The sequence below is a fragment of the Bos taurus genome, chromosome 22, assembly GCF_002263795.3.
Source record: "Bos taurus isolate L1 Dominette 01449 registration number 42190680 breed Hereford chromosome 22, ARS-UCD2.0, whole genome shotgun sequence".
In the NCBI taxonomy this organism is placed as follows: Eukaryota; Metazoa; Chordata; class Mammalia; order Artiodactyla; family Bovidae; genus Bos; species Bos taurus.
This window is the reverse complement of record NC_037349.1, coordinates 39,393,604-39,407,383: the sequence shown is the minus strand read 5'-3', so window position 1 is coordinate 39,407,383 and position 13,780 is coordinate 39,393,604. Positions and strand designations below refer to the sequence as shown.

The following is a 13,780-nucleotide window of genomic DNA, read 5'->3' as shown; positions in this document are numbered from 1 at the left end:
AAGCCAATGCTTAATGAAATTGCAATGTGAAGATATACTGCTTAATCTAGCCTCAGAGCAAAATGCCAGGCAAAATACACAGAAATTGCCTAAGACTTTATATGATTTCTTTGAGTTCTCGGCATGTAAAAGAAGTAAGGCATTTCATTTTAGAGAAAGTAGTCCGTACTCTGTTTCTCAAATCATGGTCTTCCAGTTTCTATTAATAGTAAACTAGTAATATTTTTTATTAATAAAATGTTTTGTATTAATAGTTTTTATTAATAAAATGTTTTGAGAGGTTTGTTTAACTTTCTTCTTGTGCTTTAAGATGAGGGTCGAAGTCTGACTTTTATTAAGAAATAATAATTGTCTGTTTTAAATAGCAACCTCTAGCTTGCTGTTTGGTAAAGAGTTGGAGTTTCTGCTCCATGTGCTTCCCCCTGACCACCGTGCATATGGTTGGTGTCCACATGATAGATGCGGAAATAGAACAAAGGAAAATGCTGGAGACATATTGAATTGAATGAAATCTGGACTGGGTCCACATCTTGTCTTCATCACCAACTTGTTTTTAATGTGGTTGTGTTGCTTAATTCCTTTCTACTCCCTGTAGCTTTAAAAGAACACAAGTCATTTTATAGGAAAATACTGCTTACCTAGGTGGCGCAGTGGTAAAAAAAATCCGTCTGCCAGTATAGAAGATGCAAGAGATGCAGATTTGATCACTGGGTCGGGAAGATCCCTGGAGGAGGACATGGCAACCCACTCCAGTATTCTTGCCTGGAGAATCCCATGGACGGAGGAGCCTGGCGGGCTACAGTCTATGGGGTCACCAAGAGTTGGACATGACTAAGCCCACACAGTGCACTGAGGAAAGAAGTCATTTAGGTGGTAGTTTGTTAGGGCACCAATTGAAAGGTCACACGTGAATGAATGAAGTTTGAGTGGCATTGGATTTCAGAACTTCTAGTTGCAAAACTTTGAGAATACTTTGAAAGCAGTTCTGAGATTTCGTTCTCATCAGTTGGTGGCTTCTGCCCTAATTGTCACTGTACCTGATTTGTCATTTGCTCATATACTTCTTGTGAGTCTTTACAGTTTTATTATATTGATAGAATTATGCATTTTTCTCCAGAAGACCAAATTTTATTATTATTTTTTTTTTTACTGCATTCTCTGGATTCAGCAGATGCTAATTGCTGTATACGGTGGTGTATATGTGGTCCAGTGGAAGCAGTTTTGCACTCGATGTTGGACAGATTGGCATCCTAGTCCCAACAGAAGCCATTGGTGCTACTTGAGCAAATTAAGTGACAGCTGTGTACATTCATCATGTTTGACACTGGGAGAGAAAAGTCTTCAAAACTGTTGAGTGGGTCAAAGATGACAACCCACAATGACTCTGTAGGAACCGTTTTCCGATAATTCCCTAACACGTCATTCATATAAAGGGCTTAGCCTCATTTCTGAAAAATACAACTTTCTAATTTTAAAAATAGAAGAAAAAGAGGCTAGTGATTTAGGGGTGCCATAAAATGACACTTTGTACTGAAACGATTGCTTAAATTTAGCCAACAATCATTCACCAGTTCCCCCGCCCCCCCACCCCGCCCCGGCCCCGCACACGCCTTTTTTTTTCTTTTTTAGAATAGTTTCTAAATTGTCCATCTTGGACATATATGGCTTTTAGTCTGAATCATACTTTAGTTAATACTTTGTTTTCAAATAAATGTTTGATGTGTTATCCCACAGGTAAAAACAGATTTTACTTTATTTTCTGAAATAATCATAGTACTTTGCATCATGAGAAAAATTAGAGCCAAGCTGGCACTCTTCTCTTTACCTGGACATGAGCTATCATGTTAGATGTGATAACATAATAGGTTAGGTCCCCATCTTTACCTGCTCAGCTCTGAGTAAGAGGCCCCCAAGTTAATGGTTATTTGTCACCACACATTTGGTGGTGTTTTCCAGGTAGCAGGACTAAGAAGTGAAATGCCTGTGTTTTTCATATCCTGTTTAGTATTTGCCATGACCCTCTTCACTTCATGGTCATTTTGGTCATTTTGATTTTGCAGATGTTATTGGCAGATAAAAATCAGGTTCAACTAATACTTATTGTCTACTTTATTCTACGTATCTCATTCAACCACTCAGTCTTTGAAATACATAATGATTATTATCATTATTTCACTTTACGAGATTAAGAATTAAGGCTCAGAGAAGATTGTGAATGAGCCTGAATTTACACAGCTCTAAACTAGAAGAGTCAGACAGGTAATTTTTTGTCTCTGCCGCACCAGAAAAACTCTTCCCCGCATCTTGAACCAAAGAAATGGTCATGGAAAATAGTTATCCTCCAATTAAAAATCAGTTTTTTTTAAAATGGTCAGTTTTTATTTCAATGTTAAAAATAATCCAGAAAGCGTTGCTTCTTTATTTGTTTTTAAAAAAAACAATCCTTGGTATGGAAATGTGACTTTCTCCATAAAACTTAGGACAAGCTTTCTTCCCAAAGCTAAATGAGGATGGTTAAAAAACGGTGAAATCTGTTTGGAATAGACATTTCAGATTTTAAAGCTATTGTTTGCTAGTCGGGAGAAGGGCAGTCTTCATCACTGGAACGAGGAAACTGGTACACACAGATTTTTGTTATGTGGCTGAGAGTGGATCTGCTCGCCAGATGCAGAATGTTGTCTTTGCCTTGCAACTAGCTATACCAATGGGTCATATGTGTATAGGTCATTGTGTTTTTGTTTCAAGTTTTCACCACCCGCCCCCGGCCCACTGGTATTAACGTTCCAGATGTGCAGAAGAATTCCCATATAAAAAAGTTGATACCTTAAAAAATAATTATTTGTAGTATGAAGAGAATTGAATTTGGGAATGGGGTTTGGGAGGTTTTGGGCCTAATAACCATATCCTACCTGGGATTTGGGTATATCATTTTATTGTACTAAGCCTGCTTTCTGAACATGATAATAAAAATGTAATATTGGGTTGGACAAGAAGTTCTTTTGGGTTTTTCCTAACCATCTTACAAGACCTGAATGACCACTCTGGCCAACCCAAGGTTATAGTCCTTCCCTTGTAGGGTTACAAGGCAATACTAAGGAACACAAAGCAATACATAACTGTATTTATTTATGGCCATACTGGGTCTTTGCTGTGTGGGCTTTTTTCTAGTTGCAGTACATGAGCTTCTCATTGTGGTGGCTTCTCTTGCTGCAGAGTGTGGGCTCTAGGGCGTGCAGACTTGAGTAACTGCAGCACATGGGCTCGGTGGTTGTGGCTCCCGGGCTCTAGAGCACAGACAGGCTCAGTAGCTGTAGCACTTGACTCCATTTGCTCTGCAGCATGTGGGATCCTCCCAGATCAGGGATGCAAACCATGTCTCCTTCATTGGCGGATTCTTTACCACTGAGCCACCAGGGAAGCCCCAATAAATTCTTAATAAAACATTTTCATCATGTCATTGATTTGCCACCGCCATCGTCATGCCCTAAAATATTTCATTGTCTTGATGGGATACTTGGAAATTTTTCATACCAGTCACTTTGTGGGTCCTCTTAAACAAAGCCTGAATGAAATGAGAAGACATACACTCTCAGAGGATTGGGTGGCTGCTATTTAGCTCATTGGGTGGAAATGATCACCAGTCACCAAAAGTGGAAAACAGAGAAAACCAAGAAGTAAGAGTTTTGGGGGCAGTCTCAAAGGTGCGATTATGCATTATATTTCCCCATTGTTCACATTTCATACACTGATCAATGGCTGTATGTCTGGAATACAGCAGCAGACAAAATACCGTGTTTCATTGGTAATAGCAGAGTTTCACCTGAGCATTGCTGACGTTTTGTGGCTTCTGTCCTGTGCTTCGTAGGATGTTTCACAACACCCTGGGCCTCTACCCACTTGCCGGTAGTATCACCTCCCAGTTGTGACAGTCACATCTCTCCAGACATTGTCCAGATGTCCCCTAGAGAATAGAAACACCCCTGCTGGACAGCTGCTGAGTTTCATGGTTCACACTTTTCATGTACTAGTCATCCCATCATGGGGATGCATCTTAAACAAGTGACGACCGACCCCCTGTAAGTCGCATTGGCAGAGGTGATTCCTCGTGGTGCGTGAATGGAATCGTGTGGTGGATGAACCCCGTGCTGCAGCAGCAGCATCTTTTCCTCTCACCCCGTTCTCAGAGCTCATGGTCGCCTGGCTGCAGTAGAAGTCTGGAGACTAGATTAGGTGAATTCAAGTTCCTCTCAGTTTGAATAACTCTGTGATTTTTCACAGACTGACTCTCCCTTTTCCAGACGGTCAGACACACAATGATCAATTGTCTGTCCAGCTCTTTGAATTCATCATGGAAAATGCCTTAGATAGTTGTCAGGCTCTATATTGCCCAAGTATAATCCTGAAAAATTGTTTTTCAGTGTATTCCTGTGAAATGTCATAGACTGGATCTGGTTTAAATTCAGTCACAAGTTGGATCTGGTTTAAATATTTTTTACTTGAATGATGTTGCATTTATGTGTGTGATTTTAGCTACTGAATGAAAGCTTTTGGGGACCCAGATAAGATGGTCAACTGTGATCCCCCTCCACACCCACTTCTCCCTCCACCCCCTGCTGAAATCCCCATGATGTTAAAGCTGTTCTGTAAAGTGCTCCCTGAGTTTTGTCCTACAGACAGAAGTGCGTAGACTGAGAAAAAAAGTAATTACGTTTAAACACACCCAAAAGGGGTGTGTTTCCCTTTCTTCTTTAATCCACCTTCCTCATCTGCGAAACATCCTGGCAGTGGAGAGCAAAGGGCAGAGCTGACTTTGTGACCATTAAACAGACTGTCAGTACGTGTTTCAAGGCATATAGTCTTGGCTGACAAATTGTAAGCAAAGTACCAGAAACGTTCTAGTTAGGTAGGAACTCCTGTATTCACAAACGTCTGATGACTTACCTGTTCCCTTGGTAAGGGATCAGGGAAGGCCCTTGGAAGGAAAACTTTAAATTGAGGCACGTCTGGGAAATTGTGGAAACTGACCTGGACCACAAAAAGGTTCATCTACATGTTTCTCTGGGCAACTATGATGATATACAATAAGCATACATTTGCTTACTTTCTTTTTTTAACATTTATTTTTGTGTGTTTGTTTATTTGGCTGTGCTGGGTCTTAGTTGCGCCATGCGGACTCTTTATCTTAATTGTAGCACTCGGGGCGCTCAGTCTTCCTTGTGGCATGTGAACTCTTACTTGCCGCGTGTGGGATCTAGGTCCCTGACCAGGGATCAAACCTGGGCCGCCTGCATTGGGAGCACAGAGTCTTAGCCACTGGACCACCAAGGAAATTCCATTTATTTTCTCTATTCAAGTAGTGTTGCTAAATTAATAAAGTTTGCAAGAGTTATTGTTTGTGGAGCACCTAATGTTTACCCAGACGCTGTCCTGAGAACTCTGAATGTAGAATTAACACTTACAGCACCCATAAGGCTAGTCACATCAGTAGGTCGACATGATCCCCAATTCTGTCTCAGAGATGAGGGAAATGAAACACAGAAACGTGATGCGGCTTTCCCAAGCTCTACACTTAGTAAACATCACCACTGAAATGGTCTTTCGCCTGTCTTGCCAGGTTTTTTGATGGAGTCATTCAAACTATTTGTCCTCTTCTCTCCCCCCTTGTACCCACCCATAAAGTGTTACTTAGAACATTGGCCTTGTGATTCGGTTCCTGAATATTCAGACAGCACCAAATTAAGAGCTCATTTTACTGGAAGGTTTGTGAGACACAGCGGGAGGTTAGTATTTTGTGTCTGCTATGTCCAATCCCAAAATCCACCCTCAGTATCAGCAAATGAGATAACAAGTTTGAGATTGTCTGTCTGTCAGATGTATCAACAAGGCTGTGCTCTGAGTCAGTTCACAACTGGCTGGAGCTGGGAAACAAAATACAGTTTTTCATGTGATAAGTAAAAATGTGAATTCCGGCTCTGCCTCAGAGGTTTGGAGTGGGGAGTAGAAAAGGATTTCACATAGGGAGCGAGAAAGATTTAATTTAGAAATGATTTCATACAGATCTTGGTTATAATTAAAAAGAATGAAGGGAGAGTGGCAGGCCCTCAAAGCCCACACTTTTGGGGGATCTGTTTTACAGGGAGTCTACTTCTATCTCCAGATATCTCCCTGTTGCGGGGATATCTGTGCATTTTCATCCAGATGGGATATTTATCTGCAGCTAAGACAAGTACAGGTATATTCCATTGCTATGCATTTAGCTCTGCCTCGATTTTATAATTGAGAGGCCAAAAATACCTTGCTCAGTAATTAGTATCGCTTACTGCATCCGCGTGCTGTTTTGGCATTGCTGTCTTCTGCTGCAGAGACGGGAAGACATCTGTTTACTTTCAACTCTGGAAGACCTTTTCAAGCACACGAAATATGTAGGACACGAGCTTTCTGAGGTTGAGTGCCTTTCGGTACCTCATCTCTTCTAGAACATTTCTACCAAATTATTGAAAATGAGTGAAAACATTTGAACAAATTTAGACATGGTATGATAAGAAATGACAGCTTCTAATAAAGGAAAGTGTGTTCATCTAAAAATCTCTTTTTGGGGGAGGTGTGCTCTGGTTAAGTCAGGCAGGGTTTCAGAGGTTTCCAGCAGAGATATAGTCCTTTAAAGAAAAGGCCCAGGTTTCTTTTTTTAAAAAATCACCAAAGAGGGCTGACTGGGAGGATAGCGCTTTTATTAGCGGTGATAATTAGTCCAGCTTAATTATGTCAGCAATTGGGGTTTTGATCCCCTGCTAATTTGTGGGCCTGTAGAAGGAGATAAACTTTTGCAGACTAAAGGTCAGTTTTGCAGCTGGCCTGTGTAATGAGCATCTCTTCAAAGCATGTAGAATGATTGTTTAAAAACCCACAACAATTTCCAAAACTGCCTTATAGCACAGAGTGGACAGTTCTTGATTTGTTTGTGAGGAATTACAGATTCAATGTACAGGATACCGTGGATGGATTGATTTGAGCGGGAGGGTTCTGACCAACATGCCTGGGCAGTGGAGGATGAGAGATTGAGATCAAGTGCAAAGAGGTTCTTAGTGAAAGAATTTGGGTGATATTTAGAGAATCTGCAGATTTGGGATGGACCAAATGAAGGTGAGAGGAGGTACATGTATCCTTTTGGACTTGTTCAGGAGTGTGTAACAGAAAATCCAAGACATACTTCACTGGAGCAAAAATGGCATGTATTGATTACAGTAACTGAAACGTTCGGAACTGGGTCTGAGTGAGTTGAGATTCATTCAGCTTGAATGGATCTTTATGCCTCTCCTGGCGTGGCTTTCCTCGTGGTGGCCCCTGGCCTCCATAGACTTAAATCATCCTAATGGCTTGCAATAGCAGTGTCACGAGAACTTGTCTCTCTGGTGTTTCATGCAAAGGTCTTATCCCTGGACTCCTGCGTCTAGAGGGATGAATGTGTCTAGTTTCTAGCTTTGGATATCTGTCTGCCTACTTTTTCAGAGGACATCAGGCTTTGGTTGCCTTTTTTGAGAAACACGAATATGGATTAAGGAGAGTTGCCCAAAAGGAAATCTGAGTGTGTCATCAGAAGGGGAGGAATTGATGCAGGCTGCGTATGAACACCAGCCATTTGTGGGGAATCAAAAAGAAACTGCAGTCTGATCATTCATTCATTCTCTCATCCCTTCAACACATACTTATTGGGCACCTATCATGGCCAGGCATCATTCTAGGGGCCCAGAGTCTAGTGATGCACATAACTCCCCCAAATCCTTTTCTTTGTAGAGCTTATTACATTTTCATGCTGTTGCTGGAAGAGGCAGGAATGGAGTATGTTCTCCAGATATGGAGTGGTGGTTGCTATAGATACAGTAAAGGGCAGAGGGATTGACTGCTTCTCAAGTGGCCAAAATAATCAAGGAAACAGGAAATGGGGTGTATTAGAGACAAGGAAAGAAAGGATGGAGAAGGGGTTGAACACTGCCGAGGAGGAGCTTGACATTGGATACCTCAAGTATTTTATACAGCACAGAGGGATTTAGCTTAAGTGTGTAAAGAGCCCCTTTGTTAATTGGGAGTGAGAGTTAATGTATTTACCTTTGAGGAGGCAGTCATGATACTGTGTTATTTTAGATACTTTGCCCGCCCTGGAAGAAGCACAGAGTTGATGATCTAATAGCTTGTTACCACAGTTAATGTCTATGATTATCTTTGTCACAGTGGGAATATAGCTGTCAGGAAAAGAGAAAGGCATTTCTTCTTCACTTTCAGTACGGGAGCTCAACTTGCTAACACTCCAAAGAAGATGCAAAGGTAGTTCCTGAAATATAAAAGCAAAATCATGCCCTGGGGCGTTAACATGTGGTGGTTTTTAATGGGAATGCCCAAAGGGTCTCACCAATGACCTGATGTCCCCCCCAAATGGTCTTTTTTTGTTTAAGAGTCTGACACAAGGACTTAGTAGCAGCAGCAGAATGAGTGTGATAGGGGGCTTTTTATAACTGAGAAAAGAATCAGATTTAAATGAGCAGGTGGAAGAATAAAAAGAAGACAGTTTTTCTTGTTGATGGTAACAGAATGAGACTTATGTAGCTGTTTATTTTTTGAGGAATGTACAAATATGAAGGGTCTGATACAGGCTGATAAGGATAGGAGCATCAGAAATCAAGTCTGTGGAGGAGGATTAAGTATGGGTATCTTTGAGGGGGAGAAACCATAGTTCAGGTGAGGCTTTGAGTACCTTGAACCTTGTGCCTCTTGCTTCCCAAGAGCCTGGAGTATCTTACTTTACACTCAGCTCACCCTGCCTGGAAATCAGTATTTTCCTAATGGTACATGTGAGCTTCCCTGGTGCCTCAGCTGGTAAAGAATCTGCCTGCAATGTGCTGCAAAGACTCTGCGTGGCTTTGATCCCTGGGTTGGGAAGATCCCCTGGAGAAGGGAACAGCTACCCACTCCAGGATTCTGGCCTGGAGAATTCCAAGGACTGTATATTCCATGGGGTTGCAAAGAGTCGAAAATGAGGAATTTGCAATGGAGAGAGAGTATGGAGCTAAGTTTCCACTGGTGACAAATGGCAGGTCAGACAGAGAAGGTCAGGACATTTCTTCTTCCTAAGCCTTGGGGTTTTAGCCACTGCCCTGAATTTCTGAGATCATCTGGTAAAGTTTGCAAGGGTGATCAGGTCCCGGCCTCTTAGGATTCCCTGAATGACTTTGCATGGTCTGAAAGATAAAGTCTCAAATTGCTTCACCTGGATGACAGAGTTCTGGCTGAACCTGCTCCATTATGTGGTCCCCAGCTTTGTGCGAAATCGTTCTCTCCTTCCTGACCTCCGTTTTGCTCCCCCCTCCTTCTGTTTCTAAATTACTGCCGTCTTGTTTCCTGCATGCCCTGCACTTTCGCTTTCAGCTCTGTTATTAGAAGGATGCCTCCAGTTGTATTTTTCCGTATTCTTCACTGTGGGAGTTTTAGGGGTATTCCAGTCTTGCAGAAGTTGTATCTTGTTATTTTTTTCCACATCGTAGATATTTGATGAAGTGAATATGGAAAGAAAAGATACAAATGGTAGATTTGAGAGGGTTTGTAATCATTGGTATCTCTTTTTAGACTAAAGCCCCAAGAAGAATTTTAGGAGCAGAAATCTTGCTTTAAATGGTTTTTTATTAATATATTTTTTTTAAAAACGTCAACTCCAGGTTATTTTTGTATGTTTGTATCGGGAACCGATTACATTTGCTTTCTTGTGCTCCTAGTAATTGGATGAAAAAATCTTCATTCACCTGGGAAATCTTGATGCGTACCTGAACTGGCTGATTCAATCCTTGCAGTTATTTCACCGTATTTATGCTTGCAGTAAAATTGTGAGATTGGATATTTTTAGGTCCTTAGGTTTAAATCGTTAATATTAGAAATCGAACCTGGAAAGAGAGCTCAGGTGATACATGACATGCTGTGTTCATAAACATTTTCGTGTTGATAAATACCATGTCCTGAGATAAACCATGGGGGCTTTGCAATAATTCTTTGTCCTGTGGTATAGACAAGGAGTTCTGGAATAGGTGAACCCAGGAGTTTCCAAGCCGTATCATTTTTCCCTTCCAATGCACTAGTTTTGTGAAACTTGCAGGTACTTAGATCCAGATAAAAACTAATTTTCTTCAGTATTAGAAGAGGTCATTGATTGTCCCAGTAATCGTTGCTAGGTGTTCATGCACACCCATGCAGAATTTAGGAATGTTTCCGTCTTTCTCAGCTAGTTCTCAACTTTTCTATTAGAAAAGAATTTTCTTTCCTCCCAGTTGAACTCTTTCTCCTAGGTACTAGAATCAGAAGTGCCAAATCACTCCTAATCCAGTCTGTCCACTGTTTTCTATGAGCTCTTTTCTGTCACTGTTGGGGAAGCCCTTCAAGCTGAAGCTTCTCATGGTCTTGGTTTTGTAATCATCCTAGCTCTTCAAGATTGGCTTCATATTCCCATTTCTTTAGCCTCTGTCGACCATATCTTTGTGCTGTTTTGGAAATCGATTCTTGCACAGGCTGTTGTAGACTTCACATCAAAGCTGTATTTTTCTTCAGGCAGCCTTTTCAGAAACACTCTTCATCTTTGTGTGGTGGTAGGAATTCTTCACCTGCGTAGATCTGGACCATTGGCAGCAGGATGTATTCTAGTCTCCCCTCTTTGATCTTCCAGAGAGGACCCCAGATATTCCTGTGTATATGAAGTGTCTGGCTGTAAGGCAGTCTTCACACAGTGTTCACAGGTGAAGGTGCAAGGATTTCTTCTTGGCAACAGTAGAGTAGCTACTGGTTTTGTAGGAAATGCCGAAAGCCATTACTCTGTTGCTGGTGGGGTTGTTGATCTGTTCTATGACTGGCATTAACATATAGCTCAAGCCCAAATCAAAAATGCTGGAGTTAAAATGCTGCCATTCCTTGGACCTCTGAAGTGGACACAGGTCATGCTCAGCAGCATTAGGGAGAATGGTAACCCCAGCACCCGAGGAGACCACTACTGACCTTGTGGGCCCACCTTGGCACTTGACCTATCAGCTATGATTTTAAAGTTTTTGTGGCAGTTTTGCTTTGAGCAATACAGGAGGACTCTTTACAGTTTTATGGCCTGGGAATGTACAGAAATCTGGAGCAGCTGTTAAAAGTGGAACTATGACCATGCGATTCCTGTGTTGACAGCCTTTCAAGTGATTTTTCCTTCAGTCCAAGGATCCATTCCAGCAGTGGCTGTTCTCTGTGACGTCACCCTGCCTGCCTCCCTTGCCCTGCATCGGGTACACAGTTTCCCCTGGGAGCCCTTCATCGCCATCTAAGTCTGCTGGAAGGTCTTTTCCCTCCTTCCAGCCTTGCCTCTTCAGTGTCACCTGGTTAGAGTCTAACTCAGCATCAAGGCTCGGCTTAAATTACTTCTCTCCCCATCAAGTCAGAGCATTTTGCTTGTTCTCCCAACACCCTACATTGTTGTTCCGCTACTGATGGTCAAGGTTTGCTTGAGAGGGGCAAAAACAGAATGAAAAGAGATACTGGTGTAGGGATTCAGGCCAAAGGGATGGAAAGGCTTGTTCTTGTTGACTTTGGTCTTTGGTAATTAAAAACCTGGGCTTCACTTGAAAAGGAACATACATATGATTCCAGGTATATAACATTATGGAAAAGACACAACTGTACAAACAGTAAAAGATAGACTAGTGGTTACCAGGGGTTAGTGGTTGGGGTAGGGATGAATAGTTGGACCGCAGAGAATCTTTTAAAATTTGTTTACCTGGCTGTGCCGGGTCTTAGTTGTGGTCTGCGGAATCTTCGATATTTAGTGGTGGCATGTGGACTCTTAGCTGCAACATGTGGGATCCAGTTCCATCATCAAGGATAAAACCTGGCTTCCCTTTATTGGGAGCATGGGGTATTAGCCTGGTTGGACCACCAAGGAAGTCCCAGGGCAGAGAGGATTTTTAGGGCAGTGAAAACACTCTGTATACTGCTGTAATGATGGATACGTGTTATTATACATTTGTCCAGTGTCAAATTTGTGCATGTTTATTTACAGGTGATGCTAGTGTGGACAGAGTAGTCTGAACAGGCAAAGGTATTGAATCAATCATAGGGTCCCTGACTCTCAGGACTGGGAAAAGCTGTGAAAACCATCTGCTCCCATCACCTCAATGTACCGTGTAAGGTGAAATGATAGATAAAAGCAGGGTTGGCTCGTAGAGCTTTTCTATTTAATGAAGTAAGCAATAGGGACCTGCGAGAGATTCATGCGAGAGACATTTCTTACAACCCTGAAAAATGGCATTGTTTGGCAGGCAAGATTAGAGAAGGGAGCACAGACTCAAGAGAGGCAAGGGGGAGAATTTTAAGATGGAAGATTTTTCAGAGGCTGACACTCATAAGATACTTCCCTTTATCCCTTATGAAATCCCAAACTATACCCATTATTCTTTCTTGAGCTCAGATATAGCAGAGGTCCACTGGAAATATTTTGTGGTGAAATGATGGGAATTCTGCTGCATAAAGTAGAAGGATCAGGGGACGTACAGGGGAGGACATCTCAATGAGGTGTGGGGCTGAGGGCTGAACAAATCAGATGGGGAAGGAGATGCTGAAGAGAAATCAATTCCAGTAAAAAGGAATGCACGTGTCAGACTTTGATTGAACAACACCAACATATCCCAGGAAACTGCCCTAATAATGGTCTGATCGAATCAACTTGTGATACACTGTTATAATCATAGAGTATCACTTCAATTTAATGACCATGCGTAATGACATCTCCCAGCAGTTAATCTAACATTAACCCCCATCCTAGGTCTTAGACATAAGCTGTAGTTTAGGCTGAAAACATGATGGATAAGAATTACTGTTCTGGACCTATGTATATATGTCATATCATTGAACTTTATTGTTGTTATTTTTTTCTAGCTCCATCTTTTTCAAATCTTTATCACTGAGAGCCAGTCTTTATTATTTGTGACTCAGTAGGCTGTTAGATGTTTTTTAACTAGAAAGTGTTAATGACCATTTTTTTTATGAGAAGTAAATGTTGTATAAATTGAATTTTAATGTTCTCATTGTCCCAGAGGAAGATGAAAACCATTAGCTAATGATGATGGTAATGTTCACATTGTTTTTAATTTTAAAATAATATTTATAACCTGTAATACTATGCTGTCTCATTTTGGATTTAGAAAAAATTTATGAACATCTACGTATATGTATGTGAATTAGGCACCAGGAAGAAGATGGCTTAAAAGAATAACTACAGTTTAAATCTATTTATATGTATGTTTGGAACTTGAACAATATAGGTATCTGGCTAGAAGCCTGCCTGCTCAATTATGACTAAACGTCAGATTCCCTTACAGTTACCCATTATTAAAAATATCCTTGTTTTAAATTTACTTTGGCAGGGGAATGTACCTGTTAGTTATCATACTGTGTTACTCTGGGGAATTCAAGATAGGTATTATGTTTCAGTTCCACTGAAATAATAGCATTTGCAGGCACACACACATCTGTGTGTATATACAAATGTGCTTGAGAAAGTTCTCCTTTAACAATAGCTGATGTTAGTATTGTCTGAAGATGAATATGCTTTGCTTCATGTCACTGTGGAATATCCCAGAATTCTTGTTTTTTTCTTCACTCCTAAAATAGGTAACACAATATAATATGTTATGCTCATTAAAGAACAGAATTTCAGTTTCTGAGACAGAGTTGCCAAGTTCATTATTTCTTTGGAAAGGAATAAATGCCCTCTCTT

At 41.1% G+C, this 13,780-nt stretch overlaps 1 protein-coding gene across 4 annotated transcripts in view; it reads left to right on the top strand.

Moving 5' to 3' along the window:
• PTPRG (protein tyrosine phosphatase receptor type G) overlaps positions 1-13,780 on the top strand; it is a 774,504-nt gene that overhangs the window by 391,854 nt on the left and 368,870 nt on the right.